The 14034-nt window shown below is 49.4% G+C and overlaps 1 protein-coding gene across 5 annotated transcripts in view; it reads right to left on the bottom strand.

Annotated features, from left to right (window-relative positions):
* The window catches only part of LOC144934244 (uncharacterized), a 56145-nt gene extending 49915 nt beyond the window's left edge, over positions 1–6230 (bottom strand). For all 5 annotated transcript variants that reach the window (XM_078859881.1, XM_078859883.1, XM_078859882.1 and 2 more), the window contains exon 1: positions 5764–6230. The gene's annotated coding sequence lies outside the window, so the exon portion shown is untranslated. The remainder of the gene's footprint in view (positions 1–5763) is intronic.
* Between the last annotated feature and the right edge of the window lie 7804 nt (positions 6231–14034).

Here is a 14034-nt window from a genome sequence, read left to right as displayed (position 1 = left end):
ACAGGAATTGCAGCAAGTCAGATTATCGGAATCAAAATAAACTACAGACTATTCCTGATGTATCACTTTAATCCACGCATGTAGTGCAACGTAGCTGAAAACTATTTACAGCCTCAGCATGATATCTGCACGAGTCACACTATCATCTATGGTAATTTGGCGGCATGTGTAACATGTGCACAACCATATCTTCGACGGGAAAGCCTGTCGACTGAAACTCTCCACCTGCATTCATACCAACTATTCAAATTACAGCCACTTACATTCGTTTCATCCACAGTGCGGGAAGTGGAAAAACTGTGATGGCAGCCCAATAGAAGAGGACGGGGGGAAAATAGATTATCACATGGCCATCTCTAAGCACATGCGGTATTGGATAAATGAAACATGCCTACAGACGGCATTCAACGATATGTGCTTATAGAATTGGTGAGTGGAAATTGGAAAGCCTGGACAAGACGTAGAAGGGTTGTTATGGTTTGGGGCACCGGGCTCAGATGCCCGCAGGGGAAATGATCGCGTGGCCTCCCAAGGTTAGAAGGCAGCGAGATATCCTGCAGCTTCACCCGACCCCTTGGAGACATTACGTCAAGATAGAAATTTTACCAATATCCTCCTTTATTTATTCACGTGAGGGCCTGGTGAAATGTATGATCTCTTCTGTAAAGGAGACCTTGGTAGCCAGTAGATTACACATGCAAAGTGATCTGTGTGTAAAGCACTGTACAGGCGCCGTACAGAATTGGACTTTGAGATATGGCTACGACACAGCATGGCTAACGCCTGATAATTACGATGGAGAATTAGGGCCACAAATGACACCGCCTGCAGCACGCCCGTGACAAAACCAAATCCGTCAAAGGCATCTCCTCCACTGCAGTTGAGAACCGCGGTCCTGGGCTGTGCTGCAAGCTTCCATTAGCCAGGCCATGTCGACATTGCCCACGGGGTGACCATGTGGTGAGTGTGCCTCGCTTTAAAAGCGTAAAAGCCCCCCCCCCCCCCCCCATTGCAGTAATTCGTTCTGACTCTGCATTTAATAGAGGCCCTTTCACACGTACACACACACACGATTCACACTCAACAAAAGTGAGGCCTTATCTCGTTCTTTTCACTCCGTCGGAAACGTCGACACCGCTGGGATCTCTGTCGGGATTGAATGTATACGTGATCCATCACAGATTTATTATGCAGGGCTGGCTTCAAGGTGATACAGCAGATGTTGCCTTTCTGGCTGTTAAAAGGTGCAGTGTCAACGAATGAACAAAAAATATTGCCGCCTGCCATCCAATAGTTGATGATGGTGATTGCAGCTGTATATGTGGCCGTGTATTGTGTACAAGGTCACATATACGGAGGGAGTGGTGGTGTAGCGGTTAGCGCACTGCGCTACGAATCCGACGACCACAGTTCAATTCACGGCCAACACCAGTGACGATTATCTGTACCGGTCCTGGGCCTCCCCTAGTACCTGGTGTGGTGTGTAAACATCGCGACTAAGGAGACAAAGGCGGCTGGGTGTGACACTGGCCACCCACCCCCTCGTGTGCCGTGCCGGCATTAATAGGTGCTCGCTGACAGAACTTGCCTCAACAGTCTGTTAGGCTATATGGGGGATCTTTGTGTATAGTCTATACACACACGGCCCTTGCGTAAATGCACTGCTGGATGAGGGCCTCCCCAAGCTGTGAGGGTCATGGGGATTACCTGACCGTACTTCACCACGCCGGCCAGCCAAGGTTGGTAATGGCAGGGAACATGGACATGGGGGCATAGTTCAGTAAAACAATGCATTCTGCCGCACTGCCCTCTGCTTCTCACAACATACACCGCACAGCAGCCAATGTTACCATCCACAAGCGCTATCCAGGCTGGTACCTGCTTAGCTTCCGAGATTCGACCAGGTCGGGCCCGTCCCAGGCGATGCGGCAAGAGGTGTGACCGCCACGGCAAGTAGTAAGACGAGGGGTGCAGCAATTGAACCTTTGGAATGTGTGGCATCCCAAGGCTCTTTTGTTGCGTGCTAACCTACATTCTCTGGAGGGGCTTTTTTTGTTGACCAAAATGCAGCGGTGACAAGGCAACACGTGATTCAATCTCACTTCCTGCATTAGGGCACGAGAGGAATTCAGACATTCAAACCAACGTCAGGACATGGACACGCAAGGCATGACCGCCACTCCACTGTTAGCATGAGTCACCCATGCCTCCTCACCCCTGCAAATGCTAGGAATAAGAATGTTATTTCCCCACAAGCCAAGAGAAAGAGCCTTGACGTAATCGCTCATAGTCCAACGTCATATATTTGTGATACGCACTGTCTGTGGCAGTGGTTCTTAATCTTTACTACTGCAGCCTGGCACCCAATTTGGTTCTCAATTGTAACAATTATATATGTTAACAAATACATAGGTTTGATGACACTGTAGTTTGTACTTAGGTGTCCGTGCTTGATTGTTTTTTCGATGATTTACCTTCTAAAAAAAATCTGCTCATGTCAAGAACCACCGTGTCTATTGAGTGCTTTTGAGCACGCCGGTTCGATCTCCAGGAGCGGAAGTTAAAACAATGGATACGTTTCCTCAATCCACCCACCTCTCTTCATCCAGCAGCGGTGAAAGGGTTACTCTACAGAAAGTCGTTTTGGGCAAATCGCGTCTAGTAGGGTAAAACGTGGGCCCCAGGACGACCCAGAACGTGGCTACTGGGTTGTGGGTCATGGGTCATCATGGTGGTGAGATGTTAACTACCTCGCCCGGCATACAGGCCATGGGTTTGATCCAGACCCAGACGTCTGTTGTATATTTGGAGTTTTCGGGGGTGTCTGTGTCTCCCCATGGTCCCGTGGAATTTTTTGTCCAGGTCCTCTGGTTTATTTAGAATCAACATCACGCGTTTAGAGTATTTTGTTACTGCTATAAATGTCCACACGATCAGCGCACTTTGTTGAACGATCATGCGACAGCCAGGTCGCTTCTACACGCGATCTGCCCAGTGGGGCCTAAAACCAATCAAATAAACAACATAGTTTAGTTGTCATACCTATAATCCTTGCCAGCAAATATACTATTGCCTACAAAACTGTCTATTATTGTTATTATCATCTGTACAATATATATTTTTAAAAATATACTGTGCTCAACGTAAGCGTGTGGAAGAAGATGCAAGTTTGGAATGACATTGAGAGGGGCCCCATGACCCTCTGGATTCCAGAGGGTCGTGGGGGTGCAGGTGAACGACCAACGTCGTGCACAGGGTCGTGGGGGTGGCAGGTGAACGACCAACATCATCCACAGGGTCGTGGGGTAGCAGGTGAACGACCAACGTCGTGCACAGGGTCGTGGGGGTGGCAGGTGAACGACCAACGTCGTGCACAGGGTCGTGGGGGTGGCAGGTGAACGACCAACATCATCCACAGGGTCGTGGGGTGGCAGGTGAACGACCAACATCGTGCACAGGGTCGTGGGGGTGGCAGGTGAACGACCAACGTCGTGCACAGGGTCGTGGGGGTGGCAGGTGAACGACCAACATCATCCACAGGGTCGTGGGGTGGCAGGTGAACGACCAACATCGTGAACAGGGTCGTGGGGATGCAGGTGAACGACCAATGTCGTCCACAGGGTCGTGGGGATGCAGGTGAACGACCAACGTCGTCCACGGGGTCGTGGGGGTGGCAGGTGAACGACCAACATCATCCACAGGGTCGTGGGGGTGGCAGGTGAACGACCAACGTCGTGCACAGGGTCGTGGGGTGGCAGGTGAACGACCAACATCATCCACAGGGTCGTGGGGTGGCAGGTGAACGACCAACATCGTGCACAGGGTCGTGGGGGTGGCAGGTGAACGATCAACGTCATCCACAGGGTCGTGGGGGTGGCAGGTGAACGACCAACATCATCCACAGGGTCGTGGGGGTGGCAGGTGAACGACCAACGTCGTGCACAGGGTCGTGGGGTGGCAGGTGAACGACCAACATCATCCACAGGGTCGTGGGGGTGGCAGGTGAACGACCAACATCATCCACAGGGTCGTGGGGGTGGCAGGTGGACGACCAACATCGTCCAAGACCGCTGAGAAGAGTCGGTGGCACTTCGGGGCCAAGTCACCGTCCACGGCTCAGACTCAACGACGTCCGACGAGGGAGATGGAGCGATGGAATCAGTTCCAGATTGTTTACCTTCTGAATATCGTCGCCTTCATCCCAGCAGTGGATTGACCATGGCTGCTGATGATGATGATGACGATGTTACTACATATGAGCATCAGTCCATATTCGACGATTGCCAATTACTAAGAGACATCTCAGAGCACTAACAATGCAGTGGCACTGTGATTGTCTTAATCATAGTACATTATTAGCGAAGCTTATTCACATTATCCGTGTTAGACGTTGTAAGCAGCAACACAGTAACGCGTACACAACACTACACCCTACACAAACATAACGTGTGTACAACAATATGTACACACAGTACACACACACGAGGACTATTGCATATCCGATTGGAGGCAATTCACAACAGCGACATTGCAATCTGTGCCAAGCATCAAACGTTACACAACAACCTTACAATTCTCACATCCTAACTTGTGATATCAGCTATGTACGCTGGTACAGTACACACTATAAGTCTATACACTATAGTATATCATACGGTGGTACAGTACACACTGTAAGTCTATACACTATAGTATATCATACGGTGGTACAGTACACACTGTACGTCTATACATTACAGTATATCATACGCTGGTACAGTACACACTGTAAGTCTATACATTACAGTATATCATACGGTGGTACAGTACACACTGTAAGTCTATACATTACAGTATATCATACGCTGGTACAGTACACACTATAAGTCTATACATTACAGTATATCATACGCTGGTACAGTACACACTGTAAGTCCATACATACCACATCACACACACGCACTGTAGTCGTAATATCGCCATCAGCCTGTCACGGCGGTAGAAGTGGCAGGCAAGATCCTCCATCCACTGCTGGATGGAGGCCCTCCGCGAGCCATCAACCCTCTCACCACTTGTGACCACCAACACCAACAACAACCACAACCACCACCAAACACCACCACCAACAACAACCACCACCACCAAACACAACCAACACCACCACCACCAACAACCACCAACACCAACAACAACCACAACCACCACCAAACACCACCACCAACAACAACCACCACCACCAAACACAACCAACACCACCACCACCAACAACCACCAACACCAACAATCACCACCACCACCAACAACAACAACAACCACCAACAACAACAACAACCACCAAACACCACCACCAACAACAACACCACCACCAACAACAACAACCACCACCAACACCACCACCACCAACCACCACCACCAAACACCACCAACAACAACACCACCAACAACAACCACCACCAACAACCACCACCAACAACAACCACCACCACCAAACACCAACACCACCACCAACAACAACCACCAACACCACCACCAACAACCACCACTAAACACCACCACCAACAACACCACCACCACCACCAAACACTACGGGACTAGCGCAGACGAACACGCGCCACACACTCAACATTTACCCCTTTTCACGCGATAATCAGCCGTGTCCCAGCCACGTAGAATGGCAGGGACCATCGCTCCGTGTGTGGTGGTGGTGGCCGTCGTCAACACCACGAACAACAACAGCAGCAGCTGACCGGCAAGTTGGTCACCTTCCCACGGAGAGGCCCTCACCTTGAAGACGGCGGTGGTCGGCGTCGCACGGGGAGGGGGGGCACCTTCTTGTATCACGATTTTATTTATTTCATTTATCAATTCTCTCTCTCTCTTTCACATCCGTGTGGCTTGGTTCGGTGGGGGGTGGCCGGTACAGTGTAAGCTCACAACAAGCCTGCACACACACACTGCCACCACCACCACCATCAGCGCCACCTTCAAAGATAAAGATCTCCCGCTATCGCCTTTAACAATTGGGGCAAAGTGCTGTCGGAGAGCGCCTTCGTCTCCCCCAGTGGCGCTGTGTCACTACACGCCGCTACACCAGGTTACTCATTTGAGGCTGAGTCGATCTAGTGGAGGCCCAGGGCCCGGTTCGATAATCGTCGCCGGCGTTGGACGTGAGCCGGAATCGAAATCGGGTGGCCGGGTTCGTAGCGCGGCGCGCTGACCGCTTCAATTCTACCTCCACAACCACCACCACCTCCTCCACCTCCACCACCACCTCCACCACCACCAGCAGCGACACGAATCATCCTCCGAGCTCGGCACTGGCGACCATTCCCTTGCGTGGACGCCAGGTGGCAGCGCAGGACCACCAGTGGGTTGGTCCGCTCTCTATAAAACTATAAACATTGCTTTTTTACCCCATTGGAACCTCATTTGCCAGTAGCAAAATATGATCATTGTTTTTTTACCCTTTTATCTGGCAACAAAACTGACACCTTTTTTTACAAGGAGTCATGTTTGCATTGACCACAATACCTGCAGTCGGAATGCAAACAAAAAACACAACTCTGATAATGTATGCACTGTCCTTGAAATTGATTGGTCCACACCCGAGACAGCTTTCCTTAGAGCCTAGTCTCACATGGTGTTGGACCAGGTGACGCCAAAAGGCGCACAACTTCCGACTGCAGGTATTGTGGTCTATGCAAACATGACTCCTTGTAAAAAAAAAGGTGTCAGTTTTGTTGCCAGATAACGGTAAAAAAAAACAATTATTAACATTGTTTGTTTAGTTTAGTACTGAGCTACACGTAGCGCTTTTTCAAAAGCAATCGCAAATGATAGCTCAGCGAAGTGGCTTATCAAGTGGAAATGTGCAGCAGTAGCTGATGTTGATTGTAAATGTGGAGGGGGAAAACCGGAGGGCCCAGAGAAAAATCCACGCAAAAACGGGGAGAGAGACCCCGCAAACTCCAAATATACAGCAGCAGGTGTCAGGGGTCGAACCCACGGACCTCCTGCACACCAGGCGAGGTAGTTAACATCTCCTAGCCACCGTGGCGCCCTCGAGATGCTGCTCGAGGCGACGATAGCAGCAGCTGTTGCAGCAATAGCTGCAACCGTGTTCACAGGGGCTATAGAATACAGCGGGAAACCCAAATAACAACGAAAGATATTTTTGTTTCGACGGTAAACTGGGCTTCCATGGTAAACTGGACTTTCATGGTAAACTGGACTCCCATGGTAAACTGGACTTCCGCGGTAAACTTGACTCCCATGGTTAACTAGACTCCCATGGTACACTGGACTACCATGGTAAACTGGACTCCCATGGTAAACTGGACTTCCATGGTACATTGGACTCCCAAGGTCACAGGTCGGCAAACCAAGACATTTTTAAATCCTTTATATTAAGTTCGCTTGCTTGCTTGCGTGCTTGCTTGCTTGCGTGCTTGCTTGCTTGCGTGCTTGCTTGCTTGCGTGCGTGCTTGCTTGCTTGCGTGCTTGCTTGCTTGCGTGCTTGCTTGCTTGCGACCGTGCAAATCTTTCGGTCGTTTTTTAACCCACTTCCCGTGATCCAATCGAGCTGACATTTTCCACACAGACTCGTTGTGCGAGACAATTAATGTTCGTGAAAAAAAATTCCCAAACTTTTACACTTTTTAGGCAAAAAAAAAATATTTTACATATTCAAATAGAACTCATTCATGGCTATGGCTGAACGTCACAGTGTAAGAGCCCAGAGCGTAACCCCTCCACAGGCCGTGGCGGAGTAGCGCAGTTGGTAGCACCCTCGCTTCCCATGCCAAAGGTCGCGGGATCGATCCCCGCGTCCTCCACAGGCGAATATATTTTTAAATCCTTTATATTAAGTTTGCTTGCTTGCTTAGGACCGTGCAAATCTTTCGCTCGTTTTTTAACACTGTTTAGGGAAAACAAATTAAATATTTAATTACCAATTGCTTAATGGTGGCAGACAATCATCTGACCCATAGGTGGCAGCCATCTCAAGCCAGAGGACGAGAGGACTCTAGCCGCCACGCATATAAAGGATTTATAGTGAAAAACTTTGTTTTTACGGGTTTACTTGTTTTCTGAAATCGGTAACCCCCTCAATATTTCAAGAGTCGCAATGCAGTCCCTAAAGAGCCGCATGCGGCTCCGGAGCCGCGGGTTGCCGACCCTTGGGCTAGAAGCCCACATATCGAGGTCTTGCTGGTCACTACGAGTCGAGCTTCAGGAGTTTAGAGTTCGTGTGGTGTTGCTATTCTTCTTCCTCTGTTGGAGGAGCGCAGATTACTGTCGGTTTACTGTGCGCTCCATAGCTTGGGTTGCATGGCCACAATCGCACAACCCGTGGCTTGCAATTAATGTACAGGACTATGTATGGGTCTCGATGTCTCTATGAGTACAATATGTATCTGCATGAGTCTCTATATCTATCTATGTAATTGCGTATGGCAATGTGTTCAGGAACTAAAGTCCAAAGTCGAAGTGTGCTGGCCACGACGATAGGGCTTCGGGAGAGAGTTCGTGTCGTTTTATTACTCTCTATGGTTCATAGTTTGGGTTGCATTGGCCACGGCTGGCGTCTTGTGCTGTGGATTACACTGAAAACTATGAAACTTTAATTTTTAGTTTACCAGGTAGTGCCCACTGAGCTATATAGTTATTTTTTTAGAAGCGATCTGGCCACAAATTATAGCTCAACGAAATTAGCTTGTCCTGTGGACTTTTATCACAGCCAAATACTCTAGACCAGGGGTGGGGAACCTTTTATTCTGCCAAGGGCCATTTGGATATTTATAACATCATTCGCGGACCATACAAAATTATCAACTTTAAAATTTGCCTGTTATATTTGGTCAAACATTTAATTAACTCACGCCTAATGCGATGGCTGTAACTGCTTCTCTTTGGCGAGGCGTGTGATGTTAGCTGGTATTGATGATATTGCTACTCGCAACTGCTTTTCCAGGTTTGCTCCTAGATTTATTAAATTTCGAGTCCCGCCTGCGGTTGCCTTGGCAGGGCCACACCAAATGATTTTGCGGGCCTCATACGGCCCGCGGGCCGGACGTTCCCCACCCCTGCTCTAGACGCATGTTTATAAACGTGGAGGGGAAACCGGAGGACCTAGAGAAAAACCCACGCGACCACGAGGAGAACGACATCCAGATCCAAATATTCAGCAGGCGTCAGGGTTGGGAACACACCCACGACCAGGCGACTGAGTTAACATCACAGTGGCGCGCCATTATTTTCACGGCAGGATTGCATTCAATCACAGACGGTTATAATTGGGACGATCACATGTGGTTTATTTCCACTTAAACCGCAACCACTGCGACCTAAACGCATTTATTTAACGGCGAGTATTCGTGGCGAGCGATATTTGCACCGTTCATATGCCCTCCCTTCCAGGGGCGGTTTCTTCATTAGGGCGATTGGGCGACGCACCACCAATGTCATTCAACCACAGAGTCACGCTAGCCGTCACTGTGCCTCTGGATATAGTCCAATCAGCGTCATGTCACGTTCTGTGGAGTACCGCCTCTTTTTGGGCGATTTCACTCTGGCTGAGAATCGCCCCGAGTGGCCCCATAGACTTTAATTCAAAGATGTTTTTTTCGAACGGGGGGCGCTGCAATGCATTCTCTATGGCTTCCGGGAGGGCTCGCACTAACGTGCTTACGTCATCATACGTAAACACGTTTCATCCAACAATATTATTTGTCGCCACCTAGTGGAATCTTTAATAAAAGAAACTTGAGTGGATTGTATTAATAGTGAGTATAGAAACAAACAAGATGTATTGTAAGAGTCACTTTATTTTTCATTAATATTAAAGAAGTGAAGTTGCCTTTACATGCTTAAGCTGTTAATTTATCCTTTGCATGGGTGGACCTTATCCTCATAAGTCATCCAGACATTTGCCCCCCCTGAGAGATTTTGCAGGAGCCGCCACTGCTCCCTTCACCAATTCGCACTGACCAGCGTGGTGGAGTATGGTCAAACAACCTCCCCCAAGACAGGCCAGGCGTGTGGAGACCTTCATCCAGAAATGTATTTGAGAACACCCGTGTCAAAGCCAATGAGGCTGCGAGTTCAAATCCCAGTCCCGGTGGTCGACTCAACAGTCATTTCTACGATGGACATGATATGTCCCCCCACATTGGAATGTAGAATTTCCACCACTGGCTCAGGATCTGTCGACAGGACGGTTTTCTTTGACCAAAATCGCAATGCATTGTTCTGAACGTCACCTCTTTCGCCCCGCGTGGGTTCCTCGAGATTAATTGTGCCGGGTTGGTTTCAGGATTCCCAGATCGCTATCAGCGCTATTTGCTTTGTTAACTACGGCACTGCAGCAAAGTTTATTTGAACAAATCAGACGTCATTTTGGGGGTGCAGCGGTCAATTGTTCGGGCTGGTTTCCATGAGCTCAGCTGCCCTCAGCCCTGACCTCGTGACAGCGCGTGCGTGTTGACGTGTGATCGTGTGGGGAGCGGTGGTGCAGCGGTTAGCGCGCTGCGCTACGAACTTGACGACCCGAGTTCGAATCTCGTTCACCGCGAACACCGGTGGTGATTATCTGAACCCGATCCTGGGCCTCCCCCTAGGTCGACTCAGCCTCAAATGAGTACCTGGTAAGTAAACATCGCCACTGGGGAAACAAAGGCGGCCGGGCGTGGTGTTGACCAACCTACCCCCGCGTGTGCCGTGCCGGCCTTCATAGGTGCTCGCTCACAGCACTTGCAAGTCTTTTGTTAGAGGCTATATGGGGAATCTTTGTCTTGTGCGATTGTGTTGGGAGCGGTGGCGCAGATCGAGGGTAGCGCACTGCGCTACGAACCGAGCCACCTGCATTCAATTTACTGGCCACGGCTAACATCAGTGGGGTGTGATCGCAAAATCAAGCTGCGTGCTCCCCCTATATATATAGGTCCTGGGGTTGTTGTGTGTGTAAACATCAGCACTGGGGAGACAAAGGCAGCCGGCCATGGTGCTGGTTATTTGCTACACCGCCCCCATTGTGAACCTTGCTTGTTTAAATAGGCGCTCGCTAACAGCACTTACGTGGGGGGTGGGGGGTGGGGAATCTTTGCTTTGTTAGCGTTGGTCATATAAATCAGCGGCCAGGGGCCTCCTTTGCAAACCGATATCTGGACACGTGGGCGCGCGCAGAGCGATAGAGGAGGAGGAAACGGAGCTCTCGTCCGCCTCGAAGGTTTCCCACGCGGGGAGGGGTGGGGGCCGTGAAGAGGAGGCGCTGGTGGCTGAACGCTTTGGCAACAAAAACTGGTCATACCCCGATTTACGTCTCCCCCCCCCACCCCTTTAACGTCGTTTCGCAAATACGTCGTCAACGGTATTATTAACGCCGCTGAGCATCTGATCTGAATGAGATTTATATAGCGCCTTCACAAAGGCGCTTCACGGCAATTATCAAATTGTGCATAGCGTGACAAGAATTTGAAATGAAGAATTGCTGTTGTACGTGGTGTGGTTTTGACGCAGCAAGGCGAGATGGATTGATAAAGGAGGGGTTGTGATAGGCCCGGCCGTGGCGTCGTTTCGATATTCCTCGTCGCGCCTGTCAGGAGCGCATCCCCGACGTAAACCGGGGTATGACTGTGTTGGATTCGGGAGTGGTAGCGGGGGTAACGCCTGACCCTGTACCGATGCCAGTAGCGGGTGAACTGCAAAGAAGATAAAGGTGCAGCCCTGCGATTGCTTGCTGGCGGAAGAGCCCCCCCCCCCCCCTGGCAGACATTGCGGTGGAGGTGGGGGTACCCACACTTTACCCCACCACACGTGACTCTCCGATCCATTGTGGTGTACCCGCTTATTCTGCTGGGTGGACACCGGCGGTGGGGGTGGGTTCGGAAACTCGCACCATTGTTTCAGCTGTCGCTCCCAGAGAGGAACCGGAGACATCTAAATTGCAAGTCTGCTGTGCCCATCACCCCCCACCACGTGCTTGTGGGCTATAACTTTAATGTCGTGTGCTTAGGGGCCGTCCATAAATGACGTCACGCGATTTTGGACGATTTTTGACCCCCCCCCCCCCATCGTCTCACAAGGTCACAAGAAGTCAGATTCCCCCTCAAATATGACGTTACAAAGCCCTGCCCCCCCCCAAAAAAAACCATGCTTCAAATCGCTTTAAACTATTGTCATTGTAGTGCGTGTTTAATGTGGCGCTGCACTCTGATGTTGTAGGAGAAATCATTTATTCAAACGTCTATTTAAGTAGAACGTGTTGTCTATATTTATTTAAAGTTGCGTATTTTGATGTGACGTCACATTTCTCAACCCCCCCCCCCCCTCGTCACACATCGTCACAAATGTCTGGCCCCTCCCCCCGAGGTGCGTGACGTCATTTATGGACGGCCCCTTACCTAGGGAAGGTGTCCCCCCCCGCATCTCAAGACTGTAAAGTTCTCACCTGCCCCCTACTTGACACCTGTGAAATAGCTCCGTTCCTGGGGTGATCGGGCTTTTCGCAGTGCAGCTCCAAGACGATGGAACGCGTGACCATCTGACAATAAGACAATCAGAGTCTTTAGTGCTATTTAAATCTGCCCTGAAAACTCACCTCTTAACAAGTAAACCCGTAAAAACAAAGTTTTTCACTATAAATCCTTTATATGCGTGGCGGCTAGAGTCCTCTCGTCCTCTGGCTTGAGATGGCTGCCACCATTGGGTCAGATGATTGTCTGCCACCATTAAGCAATTGGTAATTAAATATTTAATTTGTTTTCCCTAAACAGTGTTAAAAAACGAGCGAAAGATTTGCACGGTCCTAAGCAAGCAAGCGAACTTAATATAAAGGATTTAAAAATATATTCGCCTGTGGAGGACGCGGGGATCAATCCCGCGACCTTTGGCATGGGAAGCGAGGGCGCTACCAACTGCGCTACTCCGCCACGGCCTGTGGAGGGGTTACGCTCTGGGCTCTTACACTGTGACGTTCAGCCAAAGCCATGAATGAGTTCTATTTGAATATGTAAAATATTTTTTTTTTGCCTAAAAATTGTAAAATTTTGGGAATTTTTTTTCACGAACATTAATTGTCTCGCACAACGAGTCTGTGTGGAAAATGTCAGCTCGATTGGATCACGGGAAGTGGGTTAAAAATGACCGAAATATTTGCACGGTCGTAAGCAAGCAAGCAAGCACGCAAGCAAGCAAGCACGCAAGCAAGCAAGCACGCAAGCAAGCAAGCACGCAAGCAAGCAAGCACGCAAGCAAGCAAGCACGCAAGCAAGCAAGCACGCAAGCAAGCAAGCACGCAAGCAAGCGAACTTAATATAAAGGATTTAAAAATGGCATTTTCCCCAGTTTTGATCGTTTACGCTGCAGGCTCTGTCTTGTTTCCCTGATTTCCCTCCACGGCGCATTGAGATCCTTAGATGAAATGCGCCTTCTGTGTGTAAATCATCATTCTTATTTTGTTCCTATTATCATAGCTCATCGGATTCTCATTTTAAAGAGGGCCGAGCAACATTGGGAAGTTTCGTCATTTGGTCAATTCCATGAATGAGCGTGTTTGTCTGCTTCATGTGGGCAGGAAACTGGGGAAATTTGGAGGAAACTTTTAAAGTTCCGCACAGACGGCTTCGTGAAAGACACGTGATGTGCTGCCATCTTCTGGTCGCCTCTCAGCCCAACGGGCTTGGGAGTTTCACGACGCATTGAGGTAATAACGATGCAGTCACGACACAATTCACCATCGGGTCTGGCTAACGCTTTGGAAAAAACCCGGTACGGTACGGCAATAACCCCCATTTAGTCTCCCCCCTTTTACATCGTTTATGCAAATACGTCGTCATATTATTATTAATACAATTTGCATCGCCTTAATCCCACACACTTAGCTCCGATTAGCACGGTTGACGACATATGGTGCGAAAGAAGTTCAACATGCGTGAATAAATACATGATAAATTTGCTTAAGGAAGTAAGTTTTTAAAAGCACTGTGTTCAACTGCATCTCGGGCATCAACGAAGCAACGCGCCCGCACTTCAGCTGCAAGTCCACGTGTTCAGAAA

The sequence above is a fragment of the Lampetra fluviatilis genome, chromosome 9 (assembly GCF_964198595.1).
Source record: "Lampetra fluviatilis chromosome 9, kcLamFluv1.1, whole genome shotgun sequence".
In the NCBI taxonomy this organism is placed as follows: Eukaryota; Metazoa; Chordata; class Hyperoartia; order Petromyzontiformes; family Petromyzontidae; genus Lampetra; species Lampetra fluviatilis.
Note: the sequence above shows the minus strand (reverse complement) of the source record. Positions and strands in the feature narration are given on the sequence as shown.